This window comes from Macaca thibetana, chromosome 19 (genome assembly GCF_024542745.1).
Source record: "Macaca thibetana thibetana isolate TM-01 chromosome 19, ASM2454274v1, whole genome shotgun sequence".
Lineage (NCBI taxonomy): Eukaryota > Metazoa > Chordata > Mammalia > Primates > Cercopithecidae > Macaca > Macaca thibetana.
This window is the reverse complement of record NC_065596.1, coordinates 13,375,635-13,393,909: the sequence shown is the minus strand read 5'-3', so window position 1 is coordinate 13,393,909 and position 18,275 is coordinate 13,375,635. Positions and strand designations below refer to the sequence as shown.

Sequence of the window (18,275 nt, the reverse complement as noted above, 5' to 3'; positions counted from 1 at the left end):
ACTTTTTGATTTTTGTTGTTGTTGTTGTTGTTGAGATGGGGTATTTTTGGTAGAGACGGGGTTTCACTATGTTGGCCAGCCTGGCCTCCAGTGATCTGCTCACCTCAGCCTCCCAAACTGCTGGGATTACAGGGGTGAGCCATTGTGCCCAGACCAATTTTTTATTTTTAGTTGAGACGAGGTCTTGCTCTGTTGCCCAGGCTGGTCTTGAACTCCTAGGCTCAAGTGATCCCCCTACCTGGGCCTCCCAAAGTGCTGAGATTACAGATGTGAGCCACCATGCCTGGCCTTATTTTATTTTTAATAATAGCCCCTCACTGCAAGCTCCGCCTCCCGGGTTTACGCCATTCTCCTGCCTCAGCCTCCCGAGTAGCTGGGACTACAGGCGCCCGCCACCTCGCCCGGCTAGTTTTTTGTATTTTTTAGTAGAGACGGGGTTTCACCGTGTTAGCCAGGATGGTCTCGATCTCCTGACCTCGTGATCCGCCCGTCTCGGCCTCCCAAAGTGCTGGGATTACAGGCTTGAGCCACCGCGCCTGGCATTTTTTTTTTTTTTTTTTTTTTTTTTTTGAGACGGAGTCTGGCTCTGTCGCCCAGGCTGGAGTGCAGTGGCGCGATCTCGGCTCACTGCAAGCTCCGCCTCCCGGGTTCACGCCATTCTCCTGCCTCAGCCTCCCGAGTAGCTGGGACTACAGGCGCCCACAACCGCGCCCGGCTAATTTTTTGTATTTTTAGTAGAGACGGGGTTTCACCGTGGTCTCGATCTCCTGACCTTGTGATCCGCCCGCCTCGGCCTCCCAAAGTGCTGGGATTACAGGCGTGAGCCACCGCGCCCGGCTTTTTTTTTTTTTTTTTTTGAGACAGAGTCTCGTTCTGTTGCCCAGGCTGGATGGAGTTCAGCGGCACGATCTCAGCTCACTGTAGCTTCTGCCTCCTGGGTTCAAGCAATTCTCATACCACAGCCTCCCAAGTAGCTGGGATTACAGGTGTGAGCCACCGTGCCAGGAATTTTTTTTTTTTTTTTTTTTTTTAATTGAGAAGGAATTTTGCTCTTGTTGCCCAGGCTGGAGCGCAATGGTGCAATCTAGGCTCACTGCAATCTCTGCCTCCCAGCTAATTTATTTATTTTTAGTAGAGACAGGGTTCCTCCATGTTGGTCAGGCTGGTCTCGAACTCCCGACCTCAGGTGATCCACCCACCTCAGCCTCCCAAAGTGCTAGGATTACACACATGAGCCACCGCACGCCTGGCTGATTTTTTTTTTTTTTGAGATGGAGTCTCGTTTTGTCGTCCAGGCTGGAGTGCAATGGTGTGATCTCAGCTCACTGCAACTTCTACGTCCCAGGTTCAAGCGATCCTCCTGCCTCAGCCTCCAGAGTAGCTGGGACTACAGGTGTGTGCCACCATGCCTGGATAATTTTTGTATTTTTTTTTTTTTTTAAAGTAAAGATGGTGTTTCCTCATATTGGCCAAGCTGGTCTCAAACTCCTGATCTTGTGATCTGCCTGCCTTGGCCTCCCAAAGTGCTGGGACTACAGGCGTGAGCCACTGTGCCTGGCCTACACTTACGATTTTTAAGAGGCTGTTACTGTCTTCTGTTTTCAAAGCAGTGCATTTCAAGTTTACAAAATTGCCTAGCATGGTAGCTCACACCTGTAATCCCAGCACTTTGGGAGGCTGAGGTGGGAGGACTGCTTGAGCTCAGGAGATCAAGACCAGCCTGGGCAACATGGCAAAACCCCATCTCTACAAAAAAAAACAAAAATTAACCAGGTGTGGAGGTGCGCACCAGTAGCCCCAGCTACTCAGGAGGCTGAGGCGGGAGGATGGCTTGAGCTCTGGAGGATGATGCTGCAGTGAACCATGACTGTGCTACTGCACTCCAGCCTGGGTGTGACAGAGTGAGACCTTGCCTCAAAAAGTAACTAACTGGCCGGTGCGGTGGCTCACACCTGTAATCCCAGCACTTTGGGAGGCTGAGACGGGCAGATCATGAGGTCAGGAGATCGAGACCATCCTGGCTAACATGGTGAAACCCCGTCTCTACTAAAAAATACAAAAAATTAGCCAGGCGAGGTGGCGAGCGCCTGTAGTCCCAGCTACTCCGGAGGCTGAGGCAGGAGAATGGCGTGAACCCAGGAGGCGGAGCTTGCAGTGAGCCGAGATCTGGCCACTGCACTCCAGCCTGGGCGACAGAGCGAGACTCCATCTCAAAACAAACAACCAACCAAACAAACAAAAAAATTAGCCAGGTGTGGTGGCGGGCGCCTGTAGTCCCAGCTACTCCAGAGGCTGAGGCAGGAGAATGGTGTGAACCTGGAAGGCGGAGCTTGCAGTGAGCGGAGATCACGCCACTGCACTCCAGCCTGAGCGACAAAGCGAGACTCCCTCTCAAAAAAAAAAAAAAGTAACTAACTTAATAAATAAATGTTTATAAAGTCATTAGAAGAATTGGTGTGCAGCCCCAGGGAAAAGTAATAGCTGGATGAGACCAGCACAGCAAAACGCCTTTCCTGAGAGAAGCAGAGCTGCTGAGGCCCAGACTCAGCCGGGCTTACTCTCTCACATCTGCAGGTGATGTTCGGGAAAGCCCGGCTTGATTTGCCTTGGGACAGCTTCCAGCAGCTCCAGTTCAGGGTTGGAAAACTTGTTCTGCCACTGTCTTGTGGATGCCACTCCCAGATTTATATATTTATTTTTTGATGGACTCTCGCTCAGTCACCCAGGCAGGAGTGCAGTGGTGTGATCTCACTGACTGCAATCTCCGCCTCCTAGGTTGGAGAGATTCTCCTGCCTCAGCCTCCCAAGTAAAACTGGGACCACAGGTGCCCGCCACCAAGCCTGGCTAACTTTTGTATTTTTAGTAGAGACAGTGGTTTCCCATGTTGGCCAGGCTGGTTTCAAACTCCTGGCCTCAAGTGATCTGCCCCCCTTGGCCTCCCAAAGTGCTAGGATTACAGGAAAGAGCCACAGCGCCCAGAGCAATCTTAGGTGGATTTTCTCCATTTCAGTTGTACTCATTTGTGTGTGTGTGTGGGTGTGTGTGTGAGTGTGTAGTAAATTTTATACGATTTGCTTCCTACGTAGGTTTGCATATTCACGCCCACATTCAAAATACTGATCAGGGCTGAGGTGAGTGGCTCACTTGAGGTCAGGAGTTCCAGACCCACCTGGCTAACGTGGTGAAACCCCGTCTCTACTAAAAATACAAAAATTAGCTGGGCATGGTGGTGGGCACCTATAATCCCAGCTACTCGGGAGGCTGAGGCAGGAGAATTGCTTGAACCCAGGAGGTGGAGGTTGCAGTGAGCCAAGACTGTACCACTATACTCCAGCCTGGGAGACAGAGCAAGACTCCATCTCAAAACAAAACAAATTAATCAGATAGTATGTAACATTTTTGAGATTGGCTTCCCGCCCCTCCCCTCCCTGCTCCCACCCAGAGCATAATTTCCTAGAGATTCATTCATCTCAGCTGTTGTGCATCTCAGTAGTTTATTCCTATTTAGTTTTTTGAGACTGGGTCTCGCTCTGTGGCCCTGGCTGGAGTGCAGTGATGAAATCATGACTCACGCAGCTTTGATCTCCTGGCCTCAAGTGATTCTCTCTCCTCAGCCTTCCGAGTAGCTGGGACTATAGGCTGAATGAGCACCCCTTGCTCATTTTTTTTTTTTTTCTGAGACGGAGTCTTGCTCTGTCGCCCAGGCTGGAGCGCAGTGGCTGGATCTCAGCTCACTGCAAGCTCCGCCTCCCGGGTTCACGCCATTCTCCTGCCTCAGCCTCCCGAGTAGCTGGGACTACAGGCGCCCGCCACCTCGCCCGGCTAGTTTTTTGTATTTTTTAGTAGAGGCGGGGTTTCACCATGTTAGCCAGGATGGTCTCAATCTCCTGACCTCGTGATCCGCCCGTCTCGGCCTCCCAAAGTGCTGGGATTACAGGTTTGAGCCACCGCGCCCAGCCGAACCTTGCTCATTTTTAAAAGTTTTCTAGAGATACCGCCTCATCTCCCTATGTTGGCCAGGCTGGTCTCAAACTCCTGGGCTCAGGCGATCCTCTTACCTCGGCCTCCGAAAGTGCTGGTATTACAGGCATGAGCCACCATGCCCAGTTTGATGATTACTCTTGATGGAGACCCAAAGTGCCATAATTCAGAGCCAGAATCTTTTTTTTTTTTTTTTGAGACGGAGTCTGGCTCTGTCGCCCAGGCTGGAGTGCAGTGGCGCGATCTCGGCTCACTGCAAGCTCCGCCTCCCGGGTTCACGCCATTCTCCTGCCTCAGCCTCCCGAGTAGCTGGGACTACAGGCGCCCACAACCACGCCTGGCTAATTTTTTGTATTTTTAGTAGAGACGGGGTTTCACCGTGGTCTCGATCTCCTGACCTTGTGATCCGCCCGCCTCGGCCTCCCAAAGTGCTGGGATTACAGGTGTGAGCCACTGCGCCCGGCCAGAGCCAGAATCTTAGAAGAGCTTAATAAATTCAACTTAAGATAAAAAAAAAAAAGGCTAAAATAAAACACAAAATTTCTGACAAGTGTGGGCAGTCAGGTTTCCATATGTAGTTGGTAGAAGGGGTATGCTTAGTATAAACATAATGTGAAATGCTGGGTATTTCCTGAATTGTGTTAAAACCACAGCTACCGGCCAAAATAAAACTATTACCCTGAGTTTCTGTCTTGGAAGAATTGTTTTCTGAACTGTATATCTCACTGCTAGGTTTAGGGAAATCACCTTTTCTTTTTTTCTTGTGAGACAGAGTCTCACTTTGTCACCAGGCTGGAGTGCAGTGGCACGATCTCGGCTTATGGCAACCTGTGCCTTCTGGGTTCAAGAGATTCTCCTACCTCCGCATGCCACCACGCCCAGCTAATTGGAAAATCACCTTGAGGCCCAGATTTGAGGGCAAAAGGTCATCTTCCCTCCCTCCCCCTCCTTTCTCTCTTTCTTTCTCTGTCTTCTTTTTTTTGAGACGGAGTCTCCCTCTGTCAACTCTGTCACCAGGCTTGAGTGTAGTGGGGTGATCTCGGCTCACTGCAACCTCACCTCTGCCTCCTGAGTTCAAGTGATTCTCCTGCCTCAGCCTCCCGAGTAGCTGGGATTATAGGTGCCCACCACCATGCCCAGCTAATTTTTGTATTTTTAGTAGAGATGGGGTTTCACCATGTTGGCCAGGATGGTCTCCATCTCTTGACCTCGTGATCTGCCTGTCTCGGCCTCCCAAAGTGCTGGGATTACAGGCCTGAGCCCGGCCAATTTTTTTTTTTTTTTGGAGGTGCAGTCTTGCTCTGTCACCCCAGCTGGAGTGCAATGGTGCGCTCTCGGCTCACTGCAACCTCGCCCTCTAGGGTTTAAGCAATTCTCCTGCTTCAGCCTTCTGATTAGCCAGGATTATAGGCGCCTGCCACCATGCCAGCTAATTTTTGTATTTTTAGTAGAGACAGGGTTTCACCATATTTGTCAGGCTCGTCTTGAACTCCTGACCTTGTGATTTGCCTGCCTTGGCCTCCCAAAGTGTTGGGATTACAGGTGTGAGTCACCGTGCCTGGCCTCTTTTTTTGTTTTTTGAGACGGAGTCTTGCTCTGTTGCCCAGGCTAGAATGCGATGTTATAATCTCGGCTCACTGCTAGCTCCGCCTCCCGGGTTCACGTCATTCTCCTGCCTCAGCCTCCTGAGTAGTTTAGGACTACAGGCGCCTGCCAACATGCCCGGCTAATTTTTTGTATTTTTACTAGAGACCGGGTTTCACCATGTTAGCCAGGATGGTCTCGATCTCCTGACCTCATGATCCACCAGCCTAGGCCTCCCTAAGTGCTGGGATTACAGGCGTGGCCTACCGCGCCCGGCTAATTTTTGTATTTTTAGTAGAGACGGGGTTCACCGTGTTGGTCAGGCTGGTCTCTAACTCCTGACCTCAGGTGATCCGCCCGCCTCGGTCTCCCAAAGTGCTGGATTACAGGCGTGAGCCACCAAGTTCAGCCTCTCACACTGCGCTCTTTTGCTTATTAATCTTGCTTTTTGTCCTCCTCCCCCACTAGACCGTGGGCTCCACGGTGGCTGAGATACAGTAGCAGATCAATAAATATTTGCTAAGCTAATTAACGGCACTCGGGAGGTTTTGCAGAGAAGGCGGCCACGGTCGGGCCCCGCCTAGCTCCCCAAACAGGCCTTGCCGCCCCAGATCAGGGATCAAAGCGGTTCCCAAGCGCGCCCTTGGTCCGCGGAAAACCACTGCCCGGTCTTGGCCCAGGCGGCCGGTCCTACGGTCCAGGGTTCCTATTTCTGAGCCTCAGGAACCTCCTTTCTCCATGGATCCCACGGCCACCGGGATCCCATCCCCCAATTGCCCCGCCGCCACCGCCACCGCCGTCGCCGTCGCCGTCGCCGCCGCAGTGGCGCCCGCTCTGCGCATGCTCCCGTGCGTCAGGACGCGCGGCGTGCGGAGGGCGAAGCTGCCCGTGCGCAGGCGCGAGGCCTCGCAGCCCGAGTGGGGCGGTGCACGGGACGCGCGTGCTTCCTCCGGACCACGCCCACCTCTGTCAGCCCAGGAGCGGGCGCGCACGCGCGGGGGGAGAGGAAGGGCGGGCTGGCGCGCGCACAAGGCTGGGCAGGCGGCGGAAGCTGGAGAGGCCGCCGCGGTGCTGAGGGGGAGGGGAGCCGGCGAGCGCGCGCGTAGCGGGGGCGCGGGCGGCGCGCGTGTGTGTGAAGGGGGGGCGGTGGCCGAGGCAGTCGGGCGCGCGCGCGAGGCTTCCCCTCGCTTGGCGGCTGCGGCGGCTTCTTTGTTTCGTGAGGAGAAGCGAGACGCCCACTCTGCCCCCGGCCCCGCGCGGAGGGGCGGGGGCGGCGCCGGGAAGGCGACGGCGCCGGCGGCTCCCGGTAAGGAACGCGGGCCGCGGGGGCAGCGCGGCGCGGGGCCAGGGAGGGCGGTTTGAATGGAGCCGGGGCGCCGAGGGGGGAGGGGGCCGCCGGCGCGCCCTGTGCGGGACCGGGGTACGGCGGCGCCCGAGGGTCAAGAAGCGCCGCCGGCAGCCGCGCTCGTGGGGAAGGCCGCAGCGTCGCGAGGCCGCGGCAGCGGCGGTCCCCGCGGAGCGGCGGGGTGGGTGGGGGGCCCGGGCCGCGTGGAGGCCGCGCGATCCTCTCTGCGCGCGCTCTCGCCGGGGTCGCCGGACAAAGCTCGCCCCCCTCGCCCGGCACCCCTACAGTAGCCCTCCCAATTGCAGCGGCTCCAACAATAGGCAGGCGTTGGGGCTTTTCTGGCTGCGTGTTAAGGGGTCCGACCCGAATGTTGCCTTTTTGGCGAAGCTACGATCTGGGCTCAGTAGCCAAACCTCCAGATATGTCCGGCGTCGGCCGGACACGGGCATTAGCGGCCCCCTTGGGCTAGCCGACCTCAAATTGTCTTAAAAACGCGTCATTCCAGATTTTCAAGGAAAGGTAAAGGACTCCCCCAATGACTTTCAGTTAGTGACTTCAAAATGTTTGCCCGGAATTGGGGTTGGGGATGGGGTCGGCGGCAAGTAAGGGAGCACGGTGGAAATCCTTTGCTGTGTAAAAGCATTGCTTTTCTTTTGCATCCTTTTTCCTCCTTCCCAATTGGTTTTTCAGATTAAGGCTTTTATTTTCAACGTGGACCTTTTAGGCGAGTGTTTTGTCCGAATCTTGAAGACACCAGTCTTGATTTTTTTTTTTTTTTTTTTTTTTTTTGGTCAGTGCCTCCTTGGGGAAAGTAGAAAGGGAGTAAGCGGAAAAGCCACTTCGCAGGAATTTGAAACAAGTTTTCAGTTTGGATTGATAGGGTGCATTAAGCTTGATTCCTGGTGCTGTCAGTCACTTAGCACACTGTCACTTTAGGGAAGTGCTTAACCTCTCTGAACCTCTTAGTTTTCCTCCTTTGTGAAAGCTCCTTTGTGAAAGGGGGTAATCTCCCAAATGCAGTTGGTAAAAGCCTGTAAAATGGTTCCTGGCAAGTGGGAAGCACTGTTGTTACTGTCTGGTTCAGTCTCCCTCATTGTTCAGCAAATAACTTCTTGAGGTCCTACTAAGTGTTGGATGGTCGGGGGGTTGGATCCTGGAACCTCTGCAGTCTTGGAGGGGATCGGGTGGTCAACGTGGGAACAAACACTCTTGGCCTGTCATTTAATGCTCTTGACCTGCGCTGTGAGAGGGACACAGCGGACAGGCAGGGGATCGGTGGTAGCCAGAGATCACGGGGGCTGCCTGAAAGAGGGGCCCTCAAAATCAGGGAGGATATATGTAGGATTGTATTTTGTTTTTGAGACAGAGTCTTGCCTGTCGCCCAGGCTGAAGTTCAGTGTCCCGATCTCTGCTCACTGTAACCTCTGCCTCCTGGGTTCAAGCGATTCTCCTGCCTTAGCCTCCTGAGTAGCTGGGACTACAGGTGCCCGCCACCACGCCTGGCTAATTTTTGTATTTTTAGTAAATATGGTGTTTTACCATGTTGGCCAGGCTGGTCTCAAACTCCTGACCTCAGGTGATCCACCCACCTCGGCCTCCCAAAGTGCTAGGACTACATGTGTGAGCCACCGCGCCAGGAGTGTATTTTGACTTTCCCTGGCCACCTGGGACTAGCCATTGTTCCCCTCAGCTATACTCACGCATCACCTTGGTCCTTTCCGGTGTAGCTGTCACCCCCAGCACCGTGAGAGCTGGGGTTGTGTCTGCCTGGCTGACCCCAGAGTACTCTGGGCCTGACACATAGTAGGTCTTTAGAGAAATTCTGTGGATTGAATGAGGGGGGCGGGGTCCTGTGGAAGATCACGTGACCATCTGTGTAAAAGGCTTGGTGCAGGGTGGGGTGCAGTGGCTCACACCTGACATCCCAGCAATTTGGAAGGCTGAGGTGGGGGAATTGCTTGAGCCCAGGGATTTGAGACTAACTTGGGCAACATAGTGAGACCTCATCTCTACAAAATATATAAAAATTAGCTGGGTGTGGTGGCATGTGCCGGTGGTCCTAGCTACTCAGGAGGCTGAGGTGGGAGGATTGCTTGAACCAGAGACGTGGAGGCTGCAGTGAACCATTCTTGCGCCCCTGCATTCCAGCCTGGGTACTAGAGTAAGAATGTCTCAAAAAAAAAAAAAAAAAAAAAAAAAGAAAAAGGAGAAAAAAAAGCTTGGTGCAGAACTGGGCATGGGTTGTAAGGGATACAGGTTAGTTATTTTAACAGTTTTTGAACTTTCCAAGCCATTGTTTCCCGAACCTCAGTTGTCTTCCTCTCCCCTACAAAGTGTGGGGTGGTGGTTAGCGTGGGGCGGTGGTAAGGAGTACCCATTCTGGAATCAGACCTCCTGAATTCACACCCAGCTCTTGAAATCCTAGCTTAACCTCAAACGAGGCGCTTAGCAGTAGGGCCCCCACTTGTGAAACAGGTAGGACGAGGATGCCTGAAACTTCACAGGCTTCTTGTGAGGGTTGAATGAGGCCACATGGGAAGCCGCTGACACACTGCAGCACCTGATACATAGTGAACACTCGATTTTTTTTTTTTTTTTTGAGATGGAGTCTTGTTCTGTCACCTGGGCTGAAGTGCAATGCCCCTGTAGTCCCAAGCTCCTTGAGAGTCTGGGGCAGGAGGTCCAGGCTGCAGTGAGCCGTGATTGAGCCACTGCACTCCAGCCTGGGTGACGAAGCGAGACCCTGTCTAAAAAAAGAAATAAAAATTAATGCATACCTAGTTAGGAAAGTAATAAATAGTTTTGCATGGGCCACCTAAAATCATTTTGTGTCCAGCCCTTTAGGAGATGTAAATGTTGATGGTGCAGGCTTTTGAGCAGGGGAGGTGGTATCATCAGAGGTAGGGTGATACAGGGCAATGCAGTGGTCTCCAAACTTTTTGTCAGTGAGGAGCATTCCAACATATGTGTATTTATTTACAATTTATTTGCATACCTTTGCTTCTCCTTGGGGACCCTCAAAACACCTGGAAATAACCTTAGACCAAATCCATGTCTTGGCTGTTTATGGGAGGTGGGAGCATGGGAGGGACTAGGGTTTTGGGCAGATGTCTAGTGGAACTTTCTTTTTTTTTTTTTTTTTTTTTTTTTTTGAGATAGAGTCTTACTTTTGTTGCCCAGGCTGGAGTGCAATGGCACGATCTCATCTCACTGTAACCTCTACCTCCTGGGTTCGAGCAATTCTTCTGACTCAGCCTCCTGAGTAGCTGAGATCACAGGTGTGTGCCACCAAACCCAACTAAGTTTTGTATTTTTAGTAGAGACGGGGTTTTACCATGTTGGCCAAGCTGGTTTTGAATTCCTAACCTCAACTGATCCCCCCACCTTGGCCTCCCGAAGTACTGGGATTACAAGCATGAGCCACTGTGCCCGGCCCTTTTTTTTTTTTTTTTTTTTTTTTTTGTTTGAGACAGAGTCGTTCTGTCGCCCAGGCTGGAGTATAGTGGCGCGATCTTGACTCACTGCAGCTGCCGCCTCCCGGTCTCAAGCAATTCTCATGCCTCAGCCTCTCGAGTGGCTGGCACTACAGATGTGCACCACCACGCCCAGCTAATTTTTGTATTTTTAGTAGAGACTGGGTTTCACCATGTTGGCCAGGCTGGTCTCGAACTCCTGGCCTCTTGTGATCTTCCCACCTCAGCCTCCCAAAGTGCTGGGATTACAGGAGTGAGCCACCGTGTCCGGCCAGTGGAACTTTCTATCAGTAAGGAAACTTTCTATCAGTTCCATAGGTGGAACTTTCTATCAGTAAGGAAACAGAGGCCTAGGGTTATTTTCTTTCACAAGCGCTGTCAAGTCAACTGCCTGGGTTTGACTCCTGGGTTTGTCTTTTTCCGTCCCTAGGTCATCAAGGCTGCCGTGGCACAGAGGGACCCATTCATGGTGCCTATAGACAGAACACAATGTGAATGGCGCCCCCTGGAGTTGTGCAAGAAATGACCCAGTCACTCTGCCCCATTTATGTGGCAAACAAGCATGCATTTAGTGCCTGCCATGTGCCAGGCACTGCTGGGGAGCTGGGTGTTCCGTGGGGAATGGGCAGACAAGGGTCCTGTTCTCAGTAGCTCACATCCCACTCTTGATTTGCAAAGCGGGGCAGTATTAGTACCCAGGTTGTAGGATTGCTGCAAGAGCTCAACAACCAGTGACAAATGCGAAGTGCTTAGGATGGTGCCTGGCATGTAGTGCTAAACAGTTGTTAGGTCTCATCATTTATCGGGATTTCTGCAACAGCCTGGTGGGATGACATAGATAATATATTTTTTCCTCTCGTAAGAAGTTCTATATGTTTCTTTTTTTTTTTTTTTTTTTTTGAGACGGAGTCTTGCTCTGTGCCCCAGGCTGGAGTGCAGTGGCGCGATCTCGGCTCACTGCAAGCTCCACCCCCCCGGGTTCACGCCATTCTCCTGCCTCAGCCTCCCGAGTAACTGGGACTACAAGCACCCACCACCTCGCCCGGCTAATTTTCTTGTATTTTTAGTAGAGACAGGGTTTCACCGTGTTAGCCAGGATGGTCTCGATCTCCTGACCTCGTGATCCGCCCGTCTCGGCCTCCCAAAGTGCTGGGATTACAGACTTGAGCCACCGCGCCCGGCCAGTTCTATATGTTTCAAAGTGGTAGCAAAGGAATTAGCTCCTCCATTTTGTCCTTAATGGTTGCGCGTTAACAGCAGGGATACATTCTGAGGAATGTGTTGTGAGATGATTTTGTGGTTGTGTGAAGATTGTAGAGTGTGCTACACACATCTGGATGGTGGCGCCTCATCCACATGTAGGCTCTGTGGTATAGCCTGTTGCTCCCAGGCTGTAAACCTGTACAGCATGTCCCTGTACTGATTATTGTAGGCAATTGTGACCCGATGATGTTTGTGTATCTAAATATATCTAAACATAGAAAACATATGGGAAAGGCCGGGCGCAGTGGCTCAAGCCTGTAATCCCAGCACTTTGGGAGGCCGAGACGGGCGGATCACGAGGTCAGGAGATCGAGACCATCCTGGCTAACACAATGAAACCCCGTCTCCACTAAAAAAACAAAAAAATTAGCCGGGCGTGGTGGCGGCGCCTGTAGTCCCAGCTACTGGGGAGGCTGAGGCAGGAGAATGGCGGGAACCCGGGAGGCGGAGCTTGCAGTGAGCCGAGATCGCGCCACTGCACTCCAGCCTGGGCGACAGAGCGAGACTCCGCCTCAAAAAAAAAAAAAAAAAAAAAAAAAAAAGAAAACATATGGGAAAAATACAGTATTGTGATCTTTAATAAATTTTTCTAACTAGACAATTCAAAGAGGAAGGTATAATCTTATGAGACTATTTTATATTTGGTCTGTCATTGGCCAGAATGTTACGTGGTGAAGAAAACCATGCTTTGAAATTTCACCATAAGGCATTGGAAAGGGGAGAGTGTCTTTAATGGCATGGGTTTTGTTTTGTTTTGTTTTTTTGAGACGGAGTCTCGCTGTGTCTCCCAGGCTGGAGTGCAGTGGCGTGATCTCGGCTCACTGCAAGCTCCGCCTCCTGGGTTCACGCCATTCTCCCGCCTCAGCCTCCCAAGTAGCTGAGACTACAGGCGCCTACCACCACGCCCGGCTAGTTTTTTGTATTTTTAGTAGAGACGGGGTTTCACCATGTTAGCCAGGATAGTCTCGATCTCCTGACCTCGTGATCTACCCGCCTCGGCCTCCCAAAGTGCTGGGATTACAGGCTTGAGCCACCGCGCCCGGCCTTTTTTTTTTTTTTTTGAGGTGAAGTTTCCCTCTTGTTGCCCAGGCTGGAGTGCAATGGCGCGATCTTGGCTCACTGCAACATCCGCTTCCTGGGTTCAAGCGATTCTCCTGCCTCAGCCTCCCGAGTAGCTGGGATCACAGGCGCCCGCCACCACATCCGGCTAATTTTTTGTATATTTAGTAGGGATGGAGTTTCATCATGTTGACCAGGCTGATCTTGAACTTCTGACCTCAGGTGATCCACCTTCCTCAGCCTCCCAAAGTGCAGGATTACAGACATGAGCCACTGCGCCTGGCCGGGTTTTTAAAAATATCAAATGTTCAGCCAAGTGTGGTGGCTCATGCCTGTAATCCCCACACTTTGGGAGGCCAAACAGGGCAAATCACTTGATCCCAGGAGTCCAAGACCAGCCTGGGCAGCATGGCAAAACCCCATCTCTACAAAAAAGTTAAAAAATTAGCCGGGCGTGGTGTTGCACGCCTGTAGTCCCAGCTACTTGGGAGGTTGAGGTGGGAGGATCAAGCCCAGGAGGTGGAGGCTGCAGTAAGCTGTGATTGCACCACTGCACTCCAACCTGGGTTATGGAACAAGACCCTATCTTTAAAAAGCCGGATGGGTTGGGCTGGGTGCAGTGGCTAACGCCTGTAATCCTAGCACTTTGGGAACTTAAGGCGGGTGGATTGCCTGAGCTCAGGAGTTTAAGACCAGCCTGGGCAACACGGTGAAACCCTGTCTCTACGAAAATACAAAAGAAAGTAGGCGGGCATGGTGGCATGTGCCTGTAGTCCTAGCTACTTGGGAGAGTGAGGCAGGAGAATTGCTTGAACCTGGGAGGCCGAGGTTGCAGGGAGCGGAGATTGTGCCACTGCACTCCAGTCTGGGTAACAGAGCAAGACTCCGTCTCTTTAATTAAAAACAAAAAAAAAACAAAAAAAAAAAAAAAAAAAACCCCGGGTGGGAAGGATAACAGCTGCTCTAATACTGGGGGAAGGTATGAGAGGGAACAGGTCAGAATGAAGCCTGAGGCTGAATGGAGGAGCTTCAGGTGCTGCCACCCTCATAGGTGTCAACCCTAAGGAGACATAGCAGACTCATTAGTATGCCCAGTGATTTCTTGATTGAAGTTTTCTGTTAACTGCATCCTGAGGAGATTAATTTTTCAGGGTGTGGGATTGACGGGCATGTGAATTGTGGCCTCAACTCTTCTTCATATATGGGAAAGGGCCTGGATGGAAGTGCCAAGTGTAGCTGGGTTTGTTGTTACAGGGCAGAGAGAAGGGGTGCATTGATTTCCCTCCAATTCCCTCAGGGAAGGGGGCTTTCTTTTTTTTTTTCTTTTTTTTTGAGACGGAATCTCGCTCTGTCGCCCAGGCTGGAGTGCAGTGATGCGATCTCGGCTCACTGCAAGCTCCGCCTCCTGGGTTCACACCATTCTCCTGCCTCAGCCTCCCGAGTAGCTGGGACTACAGGCGCCCGCCACCAAGCCCGGCTAATTATTTTTTTGTATTTTTAGTAGAGACGGGGTTTCACCATGTTAGCCAGGATGGTCTCGATCTCCTGACCTCGTGAATCACCCTCCTCGGCCTCCCAAAGTGCTGGGATTACAGGCATGAGCCACCGCGCTCGGACGGAAGAGGGCCTTCTTTAGAAAACAGTTAAATGTTAGCAGGGTGGAAACCATCCCTGGCCCCTTTCAATTTTTTTTTTTTTTTTTTTTTGAGACAGAGTTTTGCTCTTGTCATCCAGGCTGGAGTGCAATGGCGTGAGCTTGGCTCACCTCAACCTCCGCCTCCCAGGTTCAAGCGATTCTCCTGCCTCAGCCTCCTGAGTAGCTGGGATTACAGGCATGCGCCACCACGCCCGGCTAATTTTGTATTTTTAGTAGAGACAGGGTTTCTCCATGTTGGTCAGGCTAGTCTCGAACTCCCGACCTCAGGTGATCCACCTGCCTTGGCCTCCCAAAGTGTTGGGATTATGGGCATGAGCCACTGCGCCCGGCCTCAAATTTTTTTTAAGTCCCAGACTGGTTTCCAGAGCTTTACTGTTGGGGACTCTGTTACCTCCCTAAAGGGACATAGCTTCATCTATGTATGTGGACACTTGTCACTGTGAACCGTTTTGCCCTGCGTGCAGCCAGCTGTGAGTGTGATAGAGGAGCACGAGCCCCATTTTTAGTGGCGAACGACTTTAAAATGGTTCTTTGAGGTGCTTTTTTTTTCCCCCCCACTTTTTATTTTTTTAGAGACGGAGACTTGCTGTGTTGCCCAGGCTGACCTTTAACTCCTGGACTCAAGTGATCCTCCGGCCTCCACCTCCTGACTAGCTGTAATTACAGGCGTGATCTGCTGTGCTAGCTCTTGGGGGTTTTTTAGGTTTTCTGTTGGCCACTGACAAGTCATGCCCCAGTGGCTCAGGAAGCAGGTGGCTGATGTGACAGTTGCTGCTCACCTGTTCCAGTGGGAGACTTGAGGGGGAGGGTCTGCTGTATGCGACCCAGCTTGCCCCGAAAGTCCCAGTAAAGGGGCGCAGTGGATGTCTCATTGTGCCCAGGGAGCTGAAACTGGCCCTGTGATGATCAAATGTGATTCTGGCACAGCCTGGACTGGCTGGGCACCGGAAGGCCTTCCCCACCTCCTGGAGGCATCTCCTGGGTGCTCCCGCCTGTGGGAGTGGCTCTTGGCTTGCCCTTCCTCTTGGCTCTGCCCTTCCTCGATCTTCAAGGTTCTCATCCTATCCCTTTTGATCCTCGGCCTGAATCAGTTACTCAGGCCCTGGAGTCAGCGAGACTTGAGGTGGGATTCTCTTCTGCATGACTTAACCTCTTTGAACTCAGAATTCCGTTTTCCCCCCAGAATCTCCCTGACCTCCACCCCCCACCTCAGGAACCAGGGGCTGAACCCTGGCCCTGCTTGGCTTTGCCAAGCCTTGCTCTAGGGCTTGGTCAGCCTCGAGGAAGGGGGGTCTTTTTATGTTTATTTAAAAATTTATGTTTTAGGTTTGACTTTCTTAGAAGTGGAGGTCTTGCTGTTATCTCCCAGGCTGGTCCTGAACCCCTTGGCTCAAAGGATCTGCCTACTTCAGCCTCCCAAAGTGCTGGGATTATGGGCGTGAGCCACCACACCCGGCCCCTTTTTATATTTCTTTCTTTTTTTGAGGTGGAGTTTGGCTCTTGTTACCCAGGCTAGAGTGCAATGGCATGCACAACCACAACCTCCGCCTCCTGGCTTCAAGTGATCCTCCTGCCTCAGCCTCCCGAGTAGCTTGGATTACAGACATGCGCCACTACGCCCAGCTAATTTTGTATTTTTAGTAGAGACGAGATTTCTCTGTGTTGGTCAGGCTGATCTCAAACTCCCAACCTCAGGTGATCCGCCTGCCTCAGCCTCCCAAAGTGCTGGGATTACAGGCTTGATTCACTGCGCCCGGCCCCCTCTACGTTTCTAACAGCAGTCCCAGCCGAGACCCTGGTGCTCACCCTTGCCTCTTCTCTTGCCCTCACCTGCACATCCAATCCATCAGCATGTCCAGAGAAATTAAAGTCATCAGACCGTGCCACTCCTGTGCCTGGAACATTCTAGCACCTCCCCACTGCACTGGATGCTCCTGGAGCCCCTTTACTGCGGCCCTCAAGGCCTATGACTTCTCCCCTACACCCCACTTGCAGCCGCACCCACTTGTCCTCTGAGGTATGATATGAAATATATTTGGTCTTTGTGCCACATGTCATAGGAGTGATAGGGGTGTCTTTTAAAATTCATAATGAGCCCCTTTTGATCACAGCTGAGTTTATGCTTATGAGGTGATTTAGGGTGGGGCTCCTAGATAGCCCAGGATGGGGCTGGTCACCAGAAAGACCAAGTGGTTAGGGGGTGGCATGCGCAGAGGGGGTGGTGAAACTCTGCATCTCTTCCATCTGGTTGACTGCGAGTCGTATCCATTATAATAAACCATTAATGGGAAGTGAAGTGCCTGCCTTAGTTCTGGGCGCTGCTTTAGCAAATCAATCAAATTGAGGGGGCTGTGGGAATTCCCAGTTTATAGGTGGCTAGGCAGAAGCACTGGATCCTGGGATGTGCAAATGGCATTTGTAGTGGGAGCAGTCTTGTGGGGCAGGTCTTCTTTTCCTTTTAGAGACAGAGTGTCACTCTCTCAACCAGGCTGGAGTGCAGTGGTGCAGTCATAGCTCACGGCAGCGTCCAGCTCCTGGGCTCATGTCATGCTCCTGAGTAGCTGGGACTACAGGTGCGCACCACTGCCAGGCTTAGCTAATTTTTACATTTTTTTGTCAAGACAGAGTGCTATGCTTCCCAGGCTGGTTTCAGACTCTTGGCCTCAAGCAGTCCTCCCTAAGCGCCGTGGTTAGGCGAGCCCACTGCATCTGGCCGATAAAGTCCTTAACTTGTGGGAGATAGGGTCTGAATTGAGTTAAATTATAGGACACCCAGCTGGTGTTTGGAGACTTGGAGAATTACTTGGAAAAGACCCATGCGTCTGGTCACAAGTGTTCTCTGTTGTGAGAGTATTTTCTCTGAGTTGGTTTTCTCTGAGTTGGTGTCAAAAGTGCTGTGTGAGAGTGTAGAGAAACGAAGTGTGGGCCGGGCGCCGTGGCTCACGCCTGTAATCCCAGCACTTTGGGAGGCTGAGGCGGGTGGATCAGCTGAGGTCAGGAGTTTGAGACCAGCCTGACCAACATGGAGAAACCCAGTCTACTAAAAATACAAAATTAGCTGGGTGTGTTGGCTCGTGCCTGCAATCCCAGATACTTGAAGGCTGAGGCAGGAGAATCGCTTGAACCCAGGAGGTAGAGGTTGCAGTGAGCCGAGATCGCACCATTGCACTCTAGCCTGGGCAAGAAGAGTGAAACTTCATCTTAAAAAAGAAAGAAAGAAAGAAAGAAATGGAGTGTTTTCCCACCCTCCCTGCTCCAGCCACACTGGCTGACTTGCTGTGCTTTGGAATATGCCAAGCACAGTCCCACCCCAGGGCCTCTGCACTTGCTGCTCCTCTGTGGTAAATAACCACATGATGCCCATGTCACTACAGATCTCCGCTCAGACATCATCACTAAGATGTCCCAGGCCACCATAGACGGAGTACCTGTCATCTGTTAACCCTGCGAACCCTCCTTGATTAGATTTATAGCACTCTCACCGTCTATGTGGCATTGTGTCTTTTTTTTTTTTTTTCTCTTTGAGACAAGGTCTTGCTCTGTCACCCAGTGGGGAGTGCAGTGGTGCAGTCATAGCTCATGGCAGTCTGGACCTTCCCACCTCAGTCTTCCAGGTAGCTGGGACTACTGCTGCATGCCAGCTAATTTTTGTATTTTTAATAGAAACGAGGTTTCACCGCGTTGGCTAGGCTGGCCTCAAATTCCTGGCCTCAAGTGATCTACCTGTCTGAACCTCCCAAAGTGCTGGGATTACAGGTGTGAGCCACCGTGCCCACCCTGAGTACTTTTTTTATTTTTATTTTTTGGGGGAGGGGAGATGGAGTTTTGTTCTTGTTGCCCAGGCTGGAGTGCAATGGTGCGATCTTGGCTCACTGCAACCTCCGCTTCCTGGGTTGAAGCGATTTCGATTTT

The 18,275-nt window shown here is 51.9% G+C and overlaps 1 protein-coding gene across 11 annotated transcripts in view; it reads left to right on the top strand.

Annotated features, from left to right (window-relative positions):
* Positions 1–6,694: 6,694 nt before the first annotated feature.
* Positions 6,695–18,275, top strand: part of SMARCA4 (SWI/SNF related, matrix associated, actin dependent regulator of chromatin, subfamily a, member 4) — a 102,827-nt gene continuing 91,246 nt past the window's right edge. For 6 of the 11 annotated variants that reach the window (XM_050770013.1, XM_050770011.1, XM_050770009.1 and 3 more), the window contains exon 1: positions 6,703–6,872. The gene's annotated coding sequence lies outside the window, so the exon portion shown is untranslated. Of the gene's footprint in view, positions 6,873–7,026; positions 7,431–18,275 lie in introns of those variants that run through there. The other 5 variants (XM_050770003.1, XM_050770005.1, XM_050770002.1 and 2 more) reach the window with 5 other exon arrangements.